The sequence below is a fragment of the Dasypus novemcinctus genome, chromosome 16 (assembly GCF_030445035.2).
Source record: "Dasypus novemcinctus isolate mDasNov1 chromosome 16, mDasNov1.1.hap2, whole genome shotgun sequence".
In the NCBI taxonomy this organism is placed as follows: domain Eukaryota; kingdom Metazoa; phylum Chordata; class Mammalia; order Cingulata; family Dasypodidae; genus Dasypus; species Dasypus novemcinctus.
Genome location: NC_080688.1, coordinates 23168361 through 23192298, shown reverse-complemented (window position 1 = coordinate 23192298; position 23938 = coordinate 23168361). Strand labels below are relative to the sequence as shown.

At 41.3% G+C, this 23938-nt stretch overlaps 1 long non-coding RNA gene across 1 annotated transcript; it reads left to right on the top strand.

Annotated features, from left to right (window-relative positions):
• The first annotated feature begins 6462 nt into the window (after positions 1–6462).
• LOC131273649 (uncharacterized) lies at positions 6463–22834 on the top strand. The gene is made up of 3 exons (XR_011645928.1): positions 6463–6633; positions 8718–8995; positions 20292–22834. It is a non-coding gene; the product is annotated as an uncharacterized lncRNA (long non-coding RNA).
• The last annotated feature ends 1104 nt before the right edge of the window (positions 22835–23938 follow it).

The following is a 23938-nucleotide window of genomic DNA, read 5'->3' as shown; positions in this document are numbered from 1 at the left end:
ATATTAGACTCATATAAGTTGTGTAGAGTTATAGCAGTAAGTAGAGTACTTATAATGAGACAGTCAACTGAATATGGGGAGGACTATAATATGAGTTAAAAGGTCAGTGTTTTCATGAGAGAGGGAAAGAGAAAATAAATACAATAATATAAAGAGTGAATAAAAGACAGAAAACAGAACTAAGGTATTAAAAATAAAAAATCAGACCATTTGGGGGCCAAATAAAGGGAGGTGGGATGTAAGAGAAACAATAGATGATGGAGGATAGAAAGATGTAGAGGAAAGAGTATAGTGTTGGTGGCCAAAATAAATACACACAGAAAAGAGGAAATGGAAGGTGAGGAAACACAGCAAATGTGGAGCACTCCCTGCAGCACCTATTATATAAAATAAAATAAAATAAAATAGAAGAGAAGGGAAGAAAAATAGAAAAAAAAGGGGGGGGGACAACAAAAGAGGGGAAGCAAGCAAGAAAAAGAGAAAGAGAAAAAAAACTAAAGAAAAGAAAAAGGGCCTTGTGGGGATAAAGAGGGAAAAAACCCAGGAGACAATGCAGCAATAACAACAACAACAACAAAAACAAAAACAAAAGTTTCAAGCTCGGATTCCTCTTTGCAGTTAAATAAAATGCTTAGAGATCTGATATTCCCCCTTTCTTCCTTCTTCACTTCCCTCTTTCCCAGGGCAGCAGGAAAGCTGCATGAGGGAGTCCAGTAGGAGATTCAGTTGGGTCCTTGGTGAACCAACTCAACACAGAAGACAATGACTCTTTATTTCCAGCAAGAGTGCAGCTACACCTCACCAGAAATCCCAAATATGCTATTGGAAGCTTGGAAAGCATGTCCTACAGTCCCTTCCCCTTAGGAGTGCTAGGGGAGAGCTAATTAATTTTCTGACTCCATCTTCTCCCAGACCAAGTTTTCTATCCCAGGGCGTTTAGGTAAATAGTGCTTTCTCAGCATATTCACCTCTCCTTTCTTCCCAGGCTCTCCCCAAGCCAGCTTGTATCCTCCTCCAAGCTTGAAAAAAAAGTACAGAGGGCTAGGGTAATCATGGACCTCAGACGGACCTCAGGGCAAGCTGGATTCAGGAATGGGAAGTCCGGGATATTGCGGACTCAAGGTTTGTGAGTCTGTGGAGCATGGACTACAGTGGTTTAGGGAATACGGACCTGGGAACCACACACCACAGCACAACAAACAGTTTTCAGGGATTGTCAGGGTGGCCAGACCTAGGGGGGAGCTCTGTGTGAGAAACCCAAAATTCTACCTCTTGCAGGAACTTCTTCTGTCACTGTCTCACCAAATCGACATCCAGACACCTCCTGCCCTGCAAGCCCCTGAAACAGCCTGCTCTGGCAGGACTCCGACCCTACACCTGTATTCTATTTCTAATCTTTAAACCTATCATTACTACTTCACTTTCTTATTAATTGAATTTGACAATATATTAGACTTCATTTTTTAAGAAGTTTTGGATCACAGAGTGGTTCAGCAAATGACTGGGGAGGAGCACTGATGTGGGGTGTCATTGATGGGGAATGCATGGGTGGGAGGGTGTTCTCCAGAGTATGCATATAAGGTATATAAATATATTCAGATGCTTGTTGAGTATTGACATAATGCATAGATTTTTCACAGAACAACTAAGGGAGTGCTGAGTTTCCTTTCTGGTGAGCTCTGTCACACTCCCCAATGGAGCAACAACAATCACCCAAGTGCAAGGGCAAAGACCAACAAAGAAGGATGATCCAAAGATGAGCCCTTGATACAGATGACTATTCTTATGAGCCTTTGTGCTTGAAATTTCAACTAGGCCTAGACCTGCAGGGTGCCTAAGAATTACGTCCTGAGAGCCTCCATGTTCCTCAAATGTGGCCACTCTCTAAGCCAAACTCAGCATGTAAATGCATTACCTTCCCCCTAGTGTGGTATATGGCTCCCAGGAATGAGCCTTCCTGGTGCTGAGGGATTGCTACCAAGCATCAGCTAGTGATGCAACTAGAAAAAGACCTTGAATGAAAGGAGGAAATGATACAGACAAATGATTTCATATGGCTAAGAGACTTAAAAATGAGTCAGGTAGTCATCAGAGGGGTTGCACTTATGCTCATCTCAGCAGGATCTAGAGACAGCCAAAGGAGATACAACCTCAGGTATTGGTGCTCCTGAGGGTTATGGAGACACCCAAGTCCTACAGCCATAACAGATGGCTTTGTAGATCTTTGTGTCTTGCTAGGGAGCCCTACTTTGGAACTTATGCTCCTGAGTGTGATGCACTTAAAATCAGATGTGACCTCTCTACACATGTCTCTTCCTTCTCTCTTATTGAATCTTTGTTGGTGCTGGGGTTGGTGTATGCTTGAATCTCTGGACTGTCCTTTGCCATCTGGACCCTGAGTCTCAGTAGAGTTGCAACACCCACTCTCTAGTTTATTGAACTTACCCAGGTCAGCTAATAGGGAGGTGAGGATGATCAACCACCACACGTGGGAAATGAGAGAGTATGTAATTCCAAGCAGGAGAATTCCATCTATCAGCCATGTGTTATCTAAACCCCCTATTGATTTAGAGTAGAGTGGGCAGTATATTCCAGGTTCCCCAGGATGGAGGAATAAAATATGGATTTAAGTGGACTTACTGGTGTTCTACTATAGAATTATTGTGACTTTAGCAATGGATGAAATGTACCACTGATGTGGAGACAGTGGCCATGGGAGTTGCTGAGGGCAGGGAGAGAGAAAAAGAGGTGTGATATGGGGGCATTTTCAGGACTTGGAATTGCCTTCAAAGATATTGCAGGAACAGATGCAGGATACTTATATATCCTGCCTCTGAATGGACTGGGAGAACGTGTATACTACAATGTAAACTATAATCCATGCAGTGTTGCAGTGCTCCATATTGTATTCATCAAATGCAATGAATATGCCACACTGATGAAAGAGGTGGTTGATGTGGGAGGAATGGGGGTTGGGGAATGGGGATATATGAGATCCTCATATTTTTAATGTAATATTTTGTGTGATATATATCTTTTATAAATTGATAATAATAATAACAATTAATTAATTAATAAAAGTATAACCCGTGCTGTTCACTCACATTTTCAAACTATGCTAAGTGCTGGTTTTGGAGCTCAGTAGATTGAAAATTGTGTTTGAACAATATTTGCAACTCTAAATAAGAAAATTGAAAACATAGAATTGAATGATTCATGTATTTCTCTTTTTTAAAAGATTTATTTATTTATTTATTTATTTCTCTCCCCTTCCCCCTGCCCCGGTTGTCTGTTCTTCGTGTCTATTTTGCTGCGTCTTCTTTGTCTGCTTCTGTTTTTGTCAGCGGCACGGGAATCTGTGTTTCTTTCCATTGTGTCATCTTGTTGTGTCAGCTCTCCTTGTGTGTGGAGCCATTCCTGGGCAGGCTGCACTTTCTTTGGGCGCTTGGCAGCTCTCCTTATGGGGTGCACTCCTTGTGCGTGTGGCTCCCCTGTGCGACACAGCTTTCCTTGTGCGCATCAACACTGCACAGGGGCCAGCTGCACACGGGTCAAGGAGGCCCGGGGTTTGAACCCCAGACCTCCCATGTGGTAGATGGATGGCCAAGTCCGCTGCCCATGTATTTCATTCAGTATTTCAAACTAACCAATAAGCCAGTTACGCAGCTCAGTAGATGAAACTTGCATTTTAACATTTGTTTGTATGTGATGAAATGGACAGAGATGTGAATAAAACATGTAATTGCCTCAGTTTTCAAAACTAAGCAAAATGCAACATCTGCAGCTCACTAGATAGAACTTGTGTTGTAACATTGTTTTCAGGTCAAGATAAGAATATAAAGTGAATCAAAGATGTATTTCATTCAGGTTTCTAAATTAAGCAAGATATTGGTTTTGCAGCTCACTAGACAAAACCTGTGTTTTAACATTCTTTGCAATTCAAGATAAACACATAGAAATGAATCAAGCATGTATTTCACTCAGGTTTTGAAACTGAACAAGATGTCTTTTGGCAGCTCACTAAATGAAACTTGTGTTCCAACATTGTAAGTCAAGTTAAGATCATAAAAGTTAATCAAGCATGTATTTCTTTCAGGATTTGAAATTAAGCAAGATGCCATGTTCACTGCTAACTAGATGAAACTTCTTTTCTAACATTATTTACAAGGCAAGATAAGCACATAGAAATGTAAGAAGCATGTATTTCTTTATATTTAAAAGGAAGCACAAAGTCAGTTTTTCAGCTCACTAGATGAAATTTGTGTCCAAACATTGTTTGTAAGTCAGGAAAAGAACATAAAACTGATTCAAGCATGTATTTCATTCAGAATATGAAATTATGCGAGATGCCAGTTACACAGCTCACTAGATAAAACCTGTGTTCTAAAATTCTTTGCAAGGCAAGATAAGCACATAGAAGTGAATCAGTCATGAATTTCACTAAGGTTTTGAAACTAAGAAAGTTGCTGTTTTTTCAGGTCACTAGAAGAAATTTATATTTAATATTGTTTGTAAGAGATGTAAGCACATTAAAGTGAAGCATGAATTTCACTCACTTTTCAAAACTCAACATGATACTGGTTTTGCAGTCACTGGATGAAACTTGCATTTTAACTTTTTTTGTAATTGAAAATAAGCACATAGAAGTGAATGAAGCATTCATCACACTCAGTTTTGAAACAAAACAATATCCTGGTTTTGCAGCTTGCTAGTCAAACCCTATGTTGTGACATCACTTTCTGGTCAATACAACTATATATGAGGGAATGAAGAATTTATTTCACTTAGTTTTTGGAACTAAGGAAAAGATTGGTTTCACAGTTCCCTAGATAAAACTTGTGTTTAATATTGTAAGTGAAAATAAGTGCATAAAAGTGAATGAAGTATTTCACTCAGTTTTCAAAACTAATCAAGATACTGGTTTTGCACCTCACTAGAAGGAATATATTTTGTAATATTTTTTCAAGACATTACAAATTATGTTTGTACATATATAGAAGTGAATGAAACATGTATTTTATTCAGTTTTCAAAACTAAGCAAGTCACAGGATTTGCAGCTCACTGAATGAAAGTTCTGTTCTAAAATTGTTCATTTGTAAGTCAATATAAGCACCCAGAGGTGAATGTAGCTTTCTTTAAGACATTTAGAAACTAATGGAGATGTCAGGTTCACAGCTCACTAGATGAAATTTGTGTTCTAACATTGCAAATCTAGATAATAACATAGGAAACAAGTCAATTAATAATGTATTTTACTTAGGTTTTGAAACAAAACAAGGTGCTGATTTTGAGTTTCCTAGACAAAACTGGTTTTCTACCATTTTTTGCAAATATAGATAAGCACATAGAAAACATATAACTGAATAAACCATGTATTTCTTCAGTATTCCAAACTAAAAGAAGCCAATTTCAAAGGTCACTAGATGACACTTGCATTTTAACATTGTGTCAAAAAGCACAAAGAAGTAAATAATTAATGTAATTGTCTGTTTTCCTTTAAAGTAAGCAAGACTCACAACTCACAGTTCAATAGATCTAACTTATAACATTGCTTGCAAGTCAAGGTAAGAACATAGAATTGAATCAAGCATGTATTTCACTCAGGTTTTGAAATTAGGGATGATGTTGGTTTTGCAGCTCATTAGATGAAACTTGTGTTTCAACATTGTGAAAATAAGCACATAGAAGTGAATGAAGCATGTAAGGCACCCAACTTTTGAAACTAAGAAAAATACTTGTTTTACAGCTCACTAGATAAAACTTGTATTGTAATATTGGTTTCACATCAAAACAAGTACATAGAAGTGAATGAATCATGTAATGCACTCAGTTTTTGAAACTAAGCATGATATTGGCTTCACAGCTCACTTGATGAAACTTGCATTTTAACATTCTAAGTGAAGATAAGGACATGAAAAAAAAGCATGTATTTCACTCAGATTTCAAAACTAAGCAAGATACTGGAATCTCATTTCACTATATGAAACTTTTTTATATAACATTGGTTTCAAGTCAATACAAGTACATAGACAAGAATAAAATGTGTTTTAGTTTTCAAACATAAGCAAGATTCTGGTTTTATAACTCACAGAATATATCTTGTGTTTTAACATTGTATGTGATGATAAGTACATAGAAGTGAATGAAGCATGTATTTCACTCAATTTTCTAAAGTAATCAAGATACTGATTTTGCAGCTCATTTGATTGAATTTGTGTTGTAACACTGGTTTCAAGTCAATACAAATACACAGAAGTGAATGAAGCATGTATTTCACTCAGTCTTTGAAAATAAGAAAAATACTGGTTTTCCATGCAGTAAATGAAAGGTGTGCTTTAACATTGTAAAAGGAAGATAAGCACATAGAAGTGATTGAATCATGCATTTCACTCAGTTTTTGAAATTAAGCAAGAAAACGGACTTAAAGCTCCATAAATGAAACTTGTGTTGTAACATTGCAGGTGAAAATGTTCCCATTGAAATGAATGAAGCAAGAATTTCACTTAGTTTTCAAAATAAAGGAAGATACCGGTTTCTGAGGTCGCTAGAGGAATCTTGTGTTTTAACATTTTTTAAAGTGACGATAAGCACATGGAAGTGAATGAAACAAGTATTTCACTCAGTTTTCAAAGGTAAGCAAGATCCTGTTCCATAAATGAAACTTGTGTTTTAACATTGGTTTCAAGTCAGTACACGTATCTATAGTGAATAAAGCATTTATTTCAATCTGTTCTCTAGACTAAGCCAGTTACTGGTTTCATAGTTCACTAGATGAAATGGGTGTTTTAACTTTGTTTTTAAATTAAGATAAGCACATAGAAGTCAATGAAGCAAGTATTTCACTCAGCTTCCGCCCCCCCTTGTGGCTTTTTGCATGCTGTCTGCTCTCTATGTACGTTTACTGAGCGTTCTTCTGTGTCTGTATTTATTTATTTTATTTCCTCTCCCATGGTGCAGCTTGCTTGCTGTCTGCTCTCTGTGTTCACTTGTTGCACACTCTTCTGTGTGTGTTTTTTTTTTTTGCTTGTCTCCCTTTTATATTGCATCACCTTGCTGAGTCAGCTTTCCATGGTGTTTGTGGGCTGAGTGTGCACCTGTGGGCCAAGTGGCACTCCACAGCATCTGTGGGCTGGGCGGTGCTCTGCAGCATGCGAGTGAGACTGCCTTCACAAGGAGGCCCCAGGACAGGAACCCAGGGCATCCCATATGGTAGACGGGAGCCCGTCTAATTGATGCACAGCTGCTTCCCTTCACTCAGTTTTTTAAAGTAAGCATGAAACTGTTTTTGTATCCCACTAGATGAAACCTGTAACATTGTAATTGCTACACAATGAAGATAAGCAAATGCAAGTGAATGAAGCAAGTCTTTCAGTTTTTAAAAGTAAGGAAGATATGGTTTCTCAGGTTACTAAATGAATCTTGATTTTTAACATTCTTTGTAAGTGAAGATAAGCATAAAAGCAAATGAAGCACGTATGTCACCCATTTTTGAAACTCAGAAAGATACTGGCTCCACAGTTAGCTGTGTGAAATTGGAGTTGTAACATATTTAGTGGAGATAAGCACACAGAAGTGAAACAAAGCATGCATTACACTCATCTTTCAAAACCAAGGAAGATACTTGTTTCCTGTTCACTAGACGAAACTTTTGTTGTATCATTGGTTTCAGTAAATGCAAATTGCTTGAAGTGAATTAATCATGTATTTCAATCAGTTTTTTATTCTAAACAAGATGCTTATTTCTCTGCTCACTAGATGGAAATTGTATTTTACCATTGTTTGTAAGACAAGAGAAGCACATAAAAGTGAATGAAGCACACATTTAACTCAGTTTTCAAAACTAATTAAATACTGGTTTCATGCTCATGAAGTGAAACTTTGTTCTAACATAGTTTCAAGCCAATACAAGTACCTAAAGTGAATTAAGCATGTATTTGAATCAGATTTTAAACTAAACAATATGTCTTTTTTGCAGTACACTAGATGAAATTTGTGTTTCAACATTGTTTGTGAGTGAAGATAAGCACATATAAGCAATTGAAGCATATATTTCACTCATTTTTTGAAACTCAGCAAAATCTGAGTTTTCACATTTTCTAGATGACTTGAAACTTATGTTTTAATGTTTTAACAGAAGATAAGTACATAGAAGTGAATGAAGCAAATATTTCACTCAGCTATCGAAAATAAGTTAGATAGTTGTGTCACAATATACTAGAGGAAATTTGTGTTTTATCATTGTTGGTAAGTGAAGATAAACACAGAAAAGTTAATGAAGCATGAAATTGCTCAGTTTTTGAAACTAAACAAGATACTTGTATCACTGTTCACTAGATGAAACTGAAATTTTAACATTGTAAGTGAAGATAAAACATAAAAGTGAATGCAGCATGCAATTCATTTGATTTCAAAACTAAGCAAGATACAGGATTCATAGATCACTAGATGAAACTTGTGGTTTAACATTCTTGTAAGTGAAGATAAGCACATATAAGTGAATGAAGCAAGTGTTTCACTCAGTTTTTTAAAGTAAGCAAGATACGGTTTTGCTGCTCACTGGGTGAAATGTTTGCTTTAATATTGTAAATGAGGATAAGCAAATAGCATTGAATGAAGCATGTAATTCACTCAGTTTGCAAAATTAAGAAGGATACAAGTTTCATAGCTCAGGAGATGTATGGGTTTTAATTCTGTTAATTGTGTTCTTCATAAACAGGAATTAAAAAGCAAAACACACCGAAAAAGGTGGCACAAACAGAGAGGAGACTCCAGAAGTTGAAATCAGTGAGCCCAGGATAGAGAAATGGCAGAGAGAAAGAAGTCTGAAGTTGAAGCAAGGAGGCAAGAGAAAAGGTGATCCTGGAGGAGAAGGCAGAAACAAGCAAATCCACCAATGACCTTGCCATGTGACAAAGGTCCAGCATCATCAACACCTGATGTTCAGGGAGAACTTCACCTGATTTATGATTTGGTCAGGAATTGGACCAGTTTCATGTAAGTTTTTAACCTAATAAATCCCATTGTAGAAGCCAACTTATTTCTGGCATGTTGCATTGGCAGCCTTTAGTTTAAGCAAACTAAAACAAATGCAATAAACACTACGTATGTATTTGTCATTTTAATAAATTAACACTAACCAGGATCTTTTCAGATACCTGAGTTGTCCTGAGGGCTGAATATCAGTCCCCTGTGCTCCGTGTACTGAATAAAATGAGGGCAGGGTATTCCTAGGCAGAAGATCAAACTTCCTTTAAAAATGGACATGGTTTTGGAAAGCAGATGTGGATTAAGGATTGGGCTCCTGTCTACCACATAGGAGGTCCAGAGTTTGATTTCCAGGGCCTTCTGGTGAAGGCACTCTGGCACACATGGCAGGTTGGCCCATGCAGAGAGCTGGTCCTTGCAGAGAGCTTACACAGCAAGATGATACAAAAAGAGATACAGAGAAGAGACAATAAGAGGCACAGCAGACCAGGGAGCTGAGGTGATTCAAGTGACTGAGCACCTCTCTCCCACTCCAGAAGGTCCCAGGATTGATTCCTATTGCTGCCTAGAGAGAAGACAAACAGACTCAGAAGAATATACAGTGAAGGGACACAGAGAGCAGACAATGAGGGGTGGGAATAAATAATTTTTAAAAAATGGATTTGGAGGGCTAAGGGGTCCTTGAGGGCTGCAGCTGAGAGCCTGTTCAAACAGAAGAAGAAAATACTACAAAAAAAAATGTTAAAAATCTCTGCTTTCCCACAGACCTTCCTGGAGAACCAGGCATGAGATGGAATTTTCTATGGCTTATCCAATTTAATAATTACAATAGTTTTACCAAGTTGGTTCTCTTTCCACCTCACTTTTCAGAGGAGAAAACAGAGGCTAGAAGGTGAATAGACATTCCCAAGGCACCCAGCTTGTATCTAGCCACGTTGCAATTGTGGCTTGGGTGGTAGAGGCTTACCTTTGTAACTACAGGTCCAGGATATGTTGGATTATGGTGAAAGCACAGCATGTGACCAGGAAGACATTGATATAGAACAAGCCACCTTGTGGGAGATGGGACCCATGTCCTTCCCCAGCACTCCAGATGTGTCTGTCTGGTTGGCCTCAGGGTAAAATTCTCACATGTGGTCAAGGCTAATTCACTGTCACACTGGTTGTCAGCATCTCAAAGCAAGAACCAGAATCATTCTTCCCATGACCACAGTATCTGGCCCAGAAGCCAGATGAAAGTGGTATTAAGTAAAGTTCATCTTATGATTAAGTTTTCCTATATCCTGCTAGATCTGCTCAGAGCTAATTCATGGCAGAATTAATATTGTTCTTGCTGTAGTTAAAAGCCTTTGACCATGAGATGCAGCGATGCCCAGAGATGTACTCACCAAATGCAATGGATGTGTCATGATGATGGGGGAGAGTGTTGCTGTGGGAAGAGTGGAGGGGTGCAGGTGGTGGGGGTGAATGGGGACCTCATATTTTTTGAATGTAGTATTTAAAAAAAAAAGAAAATAAATAAATAAATAAAATTAAAAATTAAAAAAAAAAGTTACTCCATTGGAAACTAATGAGGCAAAGATTCAGAAAGCTTGTGGGTATTTTGGGGGGGGGGTCTTTGCCGCTATCAATTTTCTATTTTTAAAATTCTCTGTAATAAATCACCTTAAAAGTCAAAAAAAAAAAAGAAAAAGCCTTTTACAGGTCACCAGTCTTTTCACACTGCACTGTCACCTTTCCTTTGTTGTTATTGTCCATTTACAGACTTGCTTAAGCACTGTACTCTCTAATTTCTGTTTGGTTGCTAATGTGGTATATTTACAACCATAAATTTAGGAGCTAATCAAAGGTAGTGGGCAGTGCCTGGTATAGAGCACACACTCAGGAAAGGTTGTTTGCCTGAAAGAATGAGGGAAAGACCTTTTTGAGTTCCTCCTGGAGCTCAGCTGGGGTTTGTCCCTCTACCCCACTGATTGCCAAGGTATCTGACTAGAAGCCAGCTTGAAGTTTCACAGCCTCCCTGGGGCTCCTCTGAGTCTCGATGAGAAGACAGACTCACCACATTAGTGGCGCTGCCTTTCCCAGCCTTTGAACTTCTGACTGGAGCCATTGAGGTGGGCCTGTCCCCACCCTTCTTTTGCTCACCTCTCTTTGTAGTTGCAGCTCTTCAATGCCATTGTCAGCTTCAGCTGCCTGCCTGTCATCCTTTGAGATCTTTGACCACCTTTAATATTTGGAAAAGAATAAATCCACGGCAAATCTGAAAGTAAAGAGAATCAGAATGTTTGTGAAAATCAAGGCCCATAATATGGAGATATATGTCTTCCAGGCACTGTATAAACAAATACCCAGCCTTACTAGTAAGTTCCTGTTAGGACTTAAAACTTCAGTTTTTGCAGGTTGGAGAATAGGTATTGTCTTCCTGTGTTGATGTTGATTGCAGGACCTTGTGAGGAGTATCTCCCCAAATAGAAATGTTTCTCTAAATATATATCTATATTTACCCTTTAAAGATTAATGGCCAACTCTCTAAGCCAAATTCAGCATGTGGATGCATTGCCTTCCCCTCAGTGCAGGACATGACTCCCGGGGATGAGCATCTCTGGCACCGAGGGATTACTACCAAGCACCAGCTGATGATGTAACTACAAAAAGACCATGAACAAAGAGGTCAATTCAGACCAGCAGAATATCTCAGCCTACATGTAATATCAGGTGTTAAAAACTGCTTTTTGACTTTGGATAAAAACGGGGAAATGGAAAAGACAAGTGAGTTTATATGGTTAAGAGTCTCCAAAAAAGAGATGGGAGGTCATCAGGGGGTGATGCTTATGCATGCCTCAGCAGGGTACCAGAGACAGCCAAGGTAGATGGAAACCCAGGTGCTGGTTCTCCTGAGGGCCGCAGTGACCCACAGGTTCTATGGTCAAGGCAGATGGCTCTGGAGTTCAGGGTCATGTCAGTTGGCCTGAGTGCAATGGAGTTGGACTTAGAAATGACCTTTCTATACATGCCTCTTCTGTTACTTTTACCGGACCTTTGGTTGGCATTTGGGTTGGTGTATATTCAGGAGACCTGAATCTCTGAACTGTCAATATGATGGCCAGGTCCTGGGCCTCAGCAGACTTACAGCTCCTCCCCTCTGGTTTCTTGGACTTACCCTGGCCAGCTAACAGGGAGGTGAAGAGGGTCAACCACCACACCAGAGAGCCAAGAGTGCCTACAGCTGCAAGCAGAATTGCATCCATCATCCATGTGGAATCTAAACCCCCTCTTGATGTTGAGAGGGACTGGACATAGCCATCCCAGGCCCACAAGATGGAGGAATAGAGCATGGATTAGAGTGGACTTACGGGTGTTCTGCTGGGGAAATATTGTGATTAGTAAGGGAAGAGACTATAGTACTGATGTGGAGAGGGTGGTCCCGGTGGCTGCTGATGGTCGGGAGAGGGAAGAAGAGATATGGTGTGGGGGCATTTTCAGGATTTGGAGTTGTCCTAAGTGGTGCTGCAGGGACAGATTCTAGATGTTGTATGTCCTGTCGTGGCCCACTGGGTGGACTGGGGGAGAGTGTGGGCTACAATGTGGACCACTGTCCATGTGGCGCAGTGGTTCTCCAGAATGTATTCGCCAGGTGTAGTGGATGTGCCACAATGATGGAAGAGTTTGTTGATGTGGGAGGGGTGGTGTGGGTGGGGTGGGGGTTATATGGGGACCTCATATTTTTTGAATGTAACATTTAAAAGAAAATAAAGAAGAAGAAAAATTTTTAAAAAATAAAGATTAATGGTCATTGAGGATGCCTTTCCTAGCAATTAAAGAAAAGGAAAACAAAAATTTCCTTCATTAGTATGATAATAACATCACTAAGTTAGCCCAGTTTTCGGCATACTATGAGCAGGTATGCTGTAGATATTATTTAATACTCACTTTTGCCTTCTAAAGTAGGTCTTATTATATTCTTTACTCACTTATGTAGGGTGTCTTAACTTGCCTGTGGCACATGGTTAGGAAATAGCCAGTGAAGATCTAACCAGGTATTTTCTACTCAACATAACATCCTTAAGTAAGATTTTGTCCTAGAATTGGAAACATTTATACCTGCAGAAATATGTAGCAAAATAGATGACTTGAACTAAGGTCACTGTTTTTGAAGAAAACATTTTAAAACAAATCATTTAAGTTTCATTTTTATTCCAGAAAATGAAGGAAAGGAGAAAAAACCACCTACTTTATGATAAACTAAACACACCGGCATATTGAGTGTGTTGCCTCCTCTGTAATGATGGCTTGAACTCTAATGGGAAATCACTAAATATCTAATGGAAAAAGAGCAATGGATGCCCTGTCAGTAAATGGAAGAGCCAAGGAAGGCTGGATATCTGACAATCCTGGAAACAAGTGCTTGTTCATCAGGAAACTGGACCCTAACCTTCTCTCCAGGAAATGGCAGAGGCCTGCACATGACAAAAAGGAGAAAATCAACTTTTACCTAAAATACCATTACATTCCTGGCTGTACTTCTCTCTAAGAACAAAACCCTATTAAGACACCTGAGTTAAAGCATAGGTGTTTGCCTCTTGCTCAGAGGAAGCAAAGCCTTTCCTGCAAATTGACCAGGCAGTGGATGTCCACCAACTACTGAGGCAGCATTGTCCACATGCAGCCACAGATATGTTCATTTCCTTTAATTGGCCCAGGTCCTGAGTAGACTTGATTGTAAGGGGGACTCTGTGAAGATCCAGGGTATTGTATTCATCAGGTCTCTTTTGCTTGCTAATGACAGAACTCAACTCCAAGAGGCTTAAAGTCAAAAAAAAAAAAAAAAAAAAAAAAAGGAAGGAAAGAAAGAAAAGAAAAAATGGAAATGAATGGGTTCACCTAAAGAAAATACTCAGGCACAGCTGAATCCAGTGGTTTAAGTGACATTATCAAAACCACATCTCTGTATCTCAGTGTCCTCTCTGATCTGCTTTTCTTTGTGTTCGCCATTGCATTCAGTAGGCACTCTCTACCTGGTGACTACAGAAATTACTAAGCCTATTCACTCCAGGCTCAAGCACAGTAAAAAGAACTTCTCTTCTTAATAATTCCAACAAACTCCCAGACATGAGTTGCAAATTGCTTCACATGCCCCTGGGAACTAGATCCATGGCCATGTAGAAGGACTCAAGAAGTTGGCAGTGCATACTGACCCAGGAATGCCTAACACAGTAGTTCAGTGGTCATTTTTTCTTTCAGCAACAGCATCTTGGTATGAGGAGTCCATCCTTAAAGCTCTCTCATGGTCCAAGATGGCTTCTGGAGTTCCAGCCTAGAGCAGCAATCGTGACTGCTTTAAGTGGCAAGAAGGAGAACAGGAGGAATACCAAAGGAATGCTCACAGCTGGGACAGATCCACTAAGCGGCTTGCCCAAAGCCCCACAGGGTACTTCTGCTCACATCTAATTGGCCTGAACTTAGTCCGGTCCCTCTTAATGCAGAGGATATGATGAATTTAGAAAATACTTCATAAACTGAAAAGTACTAGAAATGGGCCAATTTCTTATTTCTCTTACTCTTATTCACACTTAATTACAGGCTCTTTTTTTTCCTTATTCAAAGTTTGCAAAGAAATAACATAAAATAAATTTTATTCTATAAGATACCCAGAGACAATGACTGATAAATATTTCTTGAGTATACTATCAGAAATGTTCTATGCATAATACAAATGTTCTATGCATAATGGTGTGTGTGTGTGTGTGTATTTGTGGTAGCCAAATCAAATCCAATGTAGCCATATGGAAATATTATAAAAGTCCTGTATGTATTTTCAACTTTTAAAGAACTGCAAAAACAAAAGTCAATGGGGGAAAATCATTTTCTATAATCTATTTCATTGACTTAAATATACCCACATTTTATTATTTCAGAATTTCATGAATATATATTAATGAGATGTCTTCCTTTCTACTATCATATCATGTCATCTCAATCTCTTTCTAGCACTTACTGCCCCTCTCAATCTTGACATTTGCCTGGTGGTTATTGAATGAGACTTAGCAGTTGAACAGTGTACTACACAACTTAATTTGTTCACTCAACCATTTGTTTTGGAGCTTAGAATAGTTCTTATCAGCATACACAGATAGTCATCACCCTCTCTGAGCACTGCACAATAATCCCTTGTGTGTAATATTAATCCATAACTGATTTAATATATATGTGCCGCATAATAAGTTTCCAGTTTTAATGTTGCAAACAACAGTTTTGTGAACATCCTTACAGGTGAAATCAAATTTTAGAGCAGATGCTAGAATTGGAAGTGAATGTAAAAGTATCTTGACTATTTCCTTGACCTCTTATACAGCTTAAACACAGAAATTCTTAGTTCTTGGGCACCACTTAACCCTCCTCCCCTATCCATGTTGTGCATCATTCCTTTAACAGCTTAAACACCTCTTAAACAGCTTAAACACAGAAATTCTTAGTTCTTGGGCACCACTTAACCCTCTTCCCCTATCCATGTTGTGCATCATTCCTTTATATATTCCTTTAGTATTCTTGAGCTTTGTTCTGGAAAGAATTTTTGTGTCACTGAGTAGTGCTCTTAATCTATGTTAGGTGGTTCCAGAGCAGCCTTTGCTCCAGAGCTAAATCTATCTCACCACCAGGGCAAAGCCCTCTGAGTACTCTGCCCAATGACTTCTAAATTGGGAGATTCCTCCATTAGACATTGTGGAAACATGAACTCCTCCCAGTCCCAGGAGAGCTCTGAGGATTGTGCTGCCCATTGCTGTTTCATGTTGTCTTCTGAGGCCTTTCCTTGGCCCCTTGTACTCTTACGTTTTTTCAGCTGAAGACTTGAGTAGATCTGACTGCAGAGCTCCAAAGTCCTCTCTCTCTCCTTCTCTCCTTCTTTCTCTGTGGCTTTTTTCTCTTCATGAAGCTCTCCTCCCTCCCTCTGTCAATCTACCATCAAATGAACCTCAACTTTCTTTGTAAATTCCCACCATACGGCCTGACCTCAGGGAAACTGCCAGGCCCACCTGGGCTGCACTGAGCCTTCGGTTAGTCTCCAGGTCACACACTGGGGCAATCACCTCATTTGTGTCATTCTCTCAAGAATGCATGATCTGCACAGCTTGCTATCCAGTGGCTGAAAATAGTGGTTTCATATATTCTTTTTCTCAAAACTGTTTTAGGGTATACATATCTTTGTTTCACAGCAGTGAAATCAAAATTTAAGAAGATGACATGTGAGGCAAGAGAGACTGGTGAAAGTACTCAGAAAATCTGAGCCTTGGCTTTTGATCTGCTATGGACTTGCAGTGAGACTTTGCTAAAGAGCCTCCATTTACCCATCTGGAAGATAAAGCAAATGGGAGCATTGTTGTGCAATTATTATTCACTTATTCTCTCAGCAACTCTAGGATGTTGGTATTTTTTTAGCTTCCATTTTGGAGATGTTAAATCAGAGACAGAAGACAGCTAGAAAATTGTCCAAGAAGAGGCAAACTGGAATTTGAAGGTAGGCTGCTGATATCAATGCTGTGTCTTCTCAAATACCCTCATTTCTCCCCCAGAAAATGGAAACCCAGGATGTTGTAACCTCTAGAAACTTCCTTGCTCTGTGCTCCTCTGGTTCCATACTTAACTATAGGGACCTGTGAGTTTGTGACTGAGCCTGCCTTCCCTAGTTCCTAGTTATCTTTTCATGCAGTTCTAAAACCCCATTCCTTTTTTGAGGATCAAACTGTAAAACCACTCACCCAGCTGTCACTCTGAGGGCAATGAAGACATCAGTCAAATGCAAATGATGGATTGTGACTTGGAGCCTGAAGACCTGTCCATGTGGCCAAGGGAACATCACCTCCATCTTGAATCTCAGTTTTCATGAGATTTATCCATGAATTTGAGCCTTTTTCTTTCCATGTTGTAATTTTTGATTGTTATATATTTGATTTATATATTTTTGTATATTTTATATCTCTATCTAGTGATGATGTAATTCTATATTTTGAACTTGAAAATACAAGTTCCTAATTGTTGGTCAAAAGATTCCTCAGCAAGAGAAGAACAACATTATCCCAATTCTTCCAAACCTATATATATGCAACCATTGTGCTGTGTCAGGAAATGACCCTTTCAAATGTTATCTGAAAGATACTCAAATTCCTGAGGTGGCTACTGTGCCTTAAGGAAGGGCCTATTGCCTCTAACGCCAGGGAGGTTACATAGCCAGAATCAGCTCCTGGCCAGGTTACTGCCACTGAAGTGGACATTTGCTCTATGTGATGGTTACATTCATGTGTCAAATGGGCCGGGTAATGTTGCTATTGGTTTGGTCAATCAATCACTGGCTTAATTGTTACTGTGAGGTCATTTTGTGCACCTAAATCATTAATAAGTTGATTGCACTTATGGTTGTTTACATCTCCAATTAGGAAAGGAGATTTCGTTGAGTTATGACAAATGTGTCAGTCCAATCAGATGAAAGCATTGCCAGGAGAAGTGATGACTTCAGCAAACAGAAGTGAAATTGAAATCCCTATTTCAGCCAGCCAGTTCCCCTAGGGGAATTAATCTTGGCCTCCATTGGACTCCATTCCAAGTCCCTACGGAATTTGGACTTGTGCTACCCTGTGGTTGCATGAGACGATCTTATAAAATTTCATATTTATATAGATATCTTCTGTCAGCTCTGTTTCTGTACAGAACATTGACTAATACACTCCAAGAAAGATGGTTTGTGTGTTTCAGTAAGCCAGGAAAGGTTTGCTGGACCTTCTCATTTCTCCTGAGTACCATAAACTGACACCCTACATGATTTCTTACTTGAAGGACCATGTGAGAGTTGGTAGCTTATCCAAATCAACACAGTACATGAAAGACACAAAAATGAACTCCCTGACTGGAGTAGAAATAGTATTTAACATGATATTCAAAATTAGGATTTGCTATTTACAAAAAAAATTAAATGTACACCATACGTAATTTTTTGGTGTTTTATACAAAAAATTCAATAATCCTCTCATCTCCTCAAATATACCTTCTCACAAATGCCATCTCATATGGTCCCATAAACCCCAGGAATCAGAGGCATGTGGCTCAAGTGGGGCTTGAGATTTGACATGCATTGGGTTTGATTGTGTCCTTCCTCTTTCATTTGTTGAATCTTTGGCTAGGTGGATGCAACCTCTCTCTTCTTCCCCAGAGGTGAGGGACTACGGTAAGGGTGGGTAGGGAAGCAGTCACTTCTTGTAGGTTGTGATGATAGAATGATTAGTCCACCTTAGAAAGGCAGGAGTGTGGCAAGGCAGGGATCTTTTTCTAGACCCTTATCCCCTCTATGCCTCGGTCTTCCTTTTCTGTAAGACATGGACCCACCCACCATGGTCATCTTACTACGATGGTCATGGAAGAAAAAGAGAATTGAAAATCAACTTCCATGGAGTCAGGAAATGTACTCAAGGCTAATGCTTGAGAGGGCATGATCAGCATATCAAAAATGAAATAAAGTTACTCTTTAGGCATAGGGACATATTATGTGCTCTCAAATAGACTGTTTTCCTCACCCATTGGGGATGAAAAACAGGCACAGAGGTCTTAAGTAATTGCTCCATGGATCCAGACCACAGACTTACTGGCATCATGTTTGCTGTGAATACTGATTTGGCTCCCCCAATGCTCCAAAGAGCATTAAGGTGACTTTGCTTTGTTTTTAGCATCATACGTGTATGGATATTTTTTTAAAGATTTATTTTATTTATTTCTCTCCACCCCCTCATTGTTTGCATTTGCTGTGACTGTTTGTTGTGTGCTGCCCTTGATTTTAGGAGACAACAGAAACTAAACCTGGGACCTCTGATGTGAGAGGGAGGTATCTAATAGCTTGAGCCACCTGCTCCCTATTATGTTGTGTCTTTCATTAAGTTTTCCTCGTGTTTCTTATTGCATCATCTTATTGCATCAGCTTGCTGTGCTTGCCCATTGCATCAGTGTGCTGTCTTGCTGATCTTCTTCAGAAAGGACCAGGAATGGAACCTGGACCCTTCCATTTGGTAGGCAGCAGCTCAATCACTTCAGTCACATCCACTTCCCACATGCATGGATTTTAATATTTATTATTTGTGCCCACAACAGTCATGATAACTATGGTTGCACAACACATTATATGATGGCCAGGGGCACCTTGCTACACAGCCTGTGGGCTTGGCCTCATGGCCAATGGCCAGGTGGAAAAGGTCTTTTTCTTGGCTCTACAAGGATGACAGCTTTCAACTAGGTTCCTCAGTGCCTGGATCACCTCCAGGGATGGTAAAACCCTGGAAGATGGAGTCTGAAATTGGAAGTCACTGTGAGGACAAAGGCTTCTTCAGGACAGGTGGATATGTGTGTAATATGCTAACCACCACACTTTTGGCAGGTTTTCTGAAGCAGACATCCTTGGTCCTGGGGTCTGGAATGTGCACCTCCCTGCTGTGCCCCTCCCTGCTGCACTCTCCAATGAATCCTCAGACTTACGTTAGTCCTCTGAAATCAACTGCACCAGTTTGTAGTCCTCTTTTTTTTTTTAAGATTTATTTATTTATTTATCTTCCCGTTGTCTGTTCTCTGTGTCTATTTGCTGCATCTTCTTTGTCTGCATCTGCTGTTGTCAGCAGTAAGGGAATCTGTGTTTCTTTTTGTTGTGTCATCTTGCTGTGTCAACTCTCCATACGTGCGGCACCATTCCTGGCAGGCTGCACTTTCTGTCGCACTGGACGGCTCTCCCTATGGGGCGCACTCCTTGCGCGTGGGGCTCCCCTACACGGGGGACACTGCTGCGTGGCACAGCACTCCTGCGTGGCAGGGCACTCCTTGCGCACATCAGCACTGCTCATGGGCCAGCTCCACATGGGTCAAGAGGGCCCGGCGTTTGAACTGCAGACCTCCCATGTGGTAGATGGACACCCTAATGACTGGGCCAAGTCCGCCTCCCTGTAGTCCTCTTGATAATCCTTTTGCAGGTTGTGCTTCTCCATGACCCAGTGGATCACAGTCAGAGCCTTATCTTGGCAGGATAGCTGGAGAGTGTAAGAGGACAGGCAATCAGGACTTGGGCCCAGTAGCTGGCTCCCTTCAGAGCAGCAGATGGAATGCCTTTGGAGCTGTGTCAGCACAGAGAACAGGGTTCCAAGTCTCAGTTAGGACTGAGTGAATAGGGGACTCACAGACTTTTTATTCTACTCTAGGATAACTCAGTGTTATTGGGGGGGGGGGTGGTTCTTCAATCCTTTGAGTCCCCATCTCCTATAAAAACTTCCATTTTGTCTTTCAGCAACTTCCCCTGAAGGTTGAGGCCTCTCCCTTGAGTCCTCAGTCTGCACAGCTCCTATGGTTTTCAAGGGCACCATAAAGAAGGTTGGAGATGGATGTCGACAACCTGGACATGTCTTTGTCATCTCCTCCCAGCACACCTTAGGCATCTCACTGGCCCTGGGATCTGTACCCTGGAACAAGCTCCTCCAGGATGACAATGAGTGAACTCCAAGAACAAACATCTATTCCAAACTTGGATGCAAGGGAAAAGGAAGAGCTGGACACTCATGGGCTTACTATATGTTGGGCCTGAGCTGGGGCAAGCAACAGACTTCATGTGCCTCACCCTGAGTGCCTGGGCACAGGCAGGGCTCAGATGAAATGTCATATAAGTTACAGTTTAGTTACCAACCACCTAGCTCCAGGTGGCCACAGAGAAGTGCAGCACCAGGCAGCTGTGTAACATGGCAGTTTCATATCAGCCATCATATGTGTGGGTGGGGAATGTGCTGGCTGTATCTTCAGATCTATCCATGATGAGGTCCAATCACCATGACCACCCTAAGGCAGCCACTTCCCTCTGTGCCCAGATGTCAGCAGTAACCCCTATCTAGCTTTCATGGAATGTCCCACATGAGGCCCAATGTGACCCAGCCCCTCTCACTTCTCTGACTTCACTTCACCTACTGACCCCTGCATCTTCGTCTCTGGCCTCCTTACTGCTCCTCAAATGGCCCAAGTACATGCTGTGCTGGAGGCTTTCTGGGATGTCCCCTCCCTTCCTTCTCAGTGCTGCTCCTTCTTGATCTAAATGAGTGACTGCTGTCTCCAACCCACTAGCATGGCATCTTCAAGAGGGCAGGGAGGGCACATAATCATTCCTCCTTCACTGCCTGATCCAGTGAGGGACCTCAGGGGACTACTGCTTGCCCGCTAACCAAGAGGCCTTTGTAATTGTTGCCGTAGACTATATCCAGGCTGATGAGGATGATGCAGGAGTCATCCCCTGCTTGTTATAAAGTGACCTGGGTATAAGTTTCTGGGGAGGCAGTGTCATGTGACCCAAAGTATATGGTGGGTCAAAGAGGAGGAGGTATTGCTGGAGACTGAGGTGACTCTGAGTAAATCCAGGCATGAAGGGGGAGTAGCAATTCCCCAAACTGTGGGAAATAGCAAGATCAGAAGAAGCCCTGAAGTCTGGAGGGAATCCCAGGCTGATATGGTCTCCAGGGGGCTTCAAGAAGCTATCTTTCAAGATAAGATTCCTCCATCCCTTATTCATGTGGAGAAAGAAACACAGGCACCTGGAATGGAAAACCAGGAGATGGGCTTTTAGGGAGAAACTGTAGACAGACACCTTCATCTCTTGGCCATAAGGAAACTCAGAGTCAAGGCCCATGTAGATTTCCTGATCATGGTTGGAGGCAATGGCCATGTATGTGGGGTGTGAGATAGCTCCATTCCCACTGCTGAGGCCAGAACCACACTGGAGCTGAATACTAGAGTGGAAAGCGCCACTACTGCTGGGATCATGTTGGGTCCCTGGTGAATGGAAGAAGAGTGGCATGCCTGAATCCTCCATCAGGACCACATTCACACCCTCATGACCTCACTGCTTTCTGAGCTCTGGGTCCCATGACATGTACTCCCTCATTCCATGGGAGCCTTGGGCACCAGCTGCTGGAGAGATCACTCAGCATCACCCATTTTCTTCAAGGGGAAACAAGTCACGGAATGATGGGGTCAATTCTGACACAGAGTTGGTCAGGAATAGAGCAGAGACCCTGAGTCAAGGAAACTGTTGGTTCCTTGAACCTTCTCTTAGAATTGACACTGAGCCCCAAGGTAGCCACACTTGCTTGTCCTGGACTGGGAATGCATCTGGGAGGTTTTGGACCTGAAATGTGTTGCTGGTTGACAGGGACAGGAGCCCAATTCATGAGACAGGTGATATCTACAGGGTACAAGTCTGCTATGAGACTACCTGAAGACATTTCTTAGGGTTTCCTCCCAGAATTTCATCTACAGGAGAAGTTCTGGAGCCCCCAGGGGTCTCCAGGCCAGAGGTCTGATGGTGACCAAGAGCTCTGGCTGAAGACTCTTAGTACCTGGGTGAAAGAGATAGTGTGCCCTGCTGTTGCCCACTTTCCACCCTGCCCTTAACTCTCAGTCTCATTGAGCTGCCCCAAACCAGGAATGAAATTGTTCATCAGGCACCAGGTAGTCATAGGTACTACCTGGATCTGTGAAAGGACCTGGTATTTCTGGGATGATAAGGAAGGAGTGGATGGAGGGGAGGTCTGGGTTGGCCTGCTGGGCAGAACAGTGGCTACCACAAGTATCAGAGTCTGCTCACATGGGAGCCCTCATTGCCTGCACTCTCCTCCAAGAACTACCTGCTCTCAGAACAGGACTCACACAGTTCCTCCTCCAGGAAAATTTGCCTGATGTCACCTCTTACCCCACCCCAGGGTTGCAGATCAACCTCATCTCTTTGAATCAAACACTCCCTTTTAAAAAGTAGGGATAAAGTCAGATGGAGCAATGGAATGTCCTGACCAGGTGAGTTTCTTTTTTTTTATTTATTGTTTTATTTGTCTTTTTTTTTTTTTTGATGTTACATTAAAAAAAATGAGGTCCCGATATACCCCCACCACTCTTACCCCACTCCTCCCCCCATAACAACAACCTCCTCAATCATCATGGGACACTCATTGAATTTGGTGAATACATCTCTGAGCTCTGCTGCACCTCATGGTCAATGGTCCACATTATAGCCCACATTCTCCCACAGTCCACCTAGTGGCCCATGGGAGGACATACAATGCCCAGTAACTGTCCCTGCAGCACCACCCAGGACAACTCCAAGTCCCCAAAATGCCCCCACATCACATCTCTTCCTCCCACTCCCTACCCCCAGCAGCCCCATGGCCACTTTCTCCACACCAATGACACATTTTCTTTGATTACTAATCACAATAGTTCATGAATAGAATATCAGTAAGTCCACTCTAATCCATATCCTATTCCTCCATCCTGTGGACCTTAGAATTGTTGTGTCCACTCCACATCTATATCAAGAGGGGGCTTAGATTCCACATGGATGCTGGATGCAATTCTCCTGCTTTCAGTTGTAGGCACTCTTGGCTCCATGGTGGGGTGGTTGACCTTCTTGACCTCCATGTTAGATGAGTGGGGTAAGTCCAATAAACAGAGTATAGGAGTTGCACGTCTGTTGAGGTTCAGGATCTGGCTATCACATGGTCAGTCCAGAGATTCAGGTCCCCTGGGTATACATTAAACCCCAGCACCAACTAGAGTTCCAGTAAAAGTAACAGGAGAGACTTGTGGACAAAGATCACATCTAAGATCAGCCCCATTACACAGAAACACAAACTCCAGATTAGGGCCAACTGACATGGCATTGAACTCCATCTGCCATGACCGTAGAACCTGTGGGCCTCTGTAGCCCTCAGAAGAACCAATACCTGGGGTTGTATCTACTTTATCTGTCTGACCAGGTGAGTCTCTGACACTGCCCCCAACCTGTACCTTACCTTACAATGATGCCCACAGCTATATAACTTTTTCCTTTTTTTTGTAATTTATCTTCTCTCCTGGAAGACAGACAGCCCAGCTCAATCAGAAGTCCCTTATGACATTATG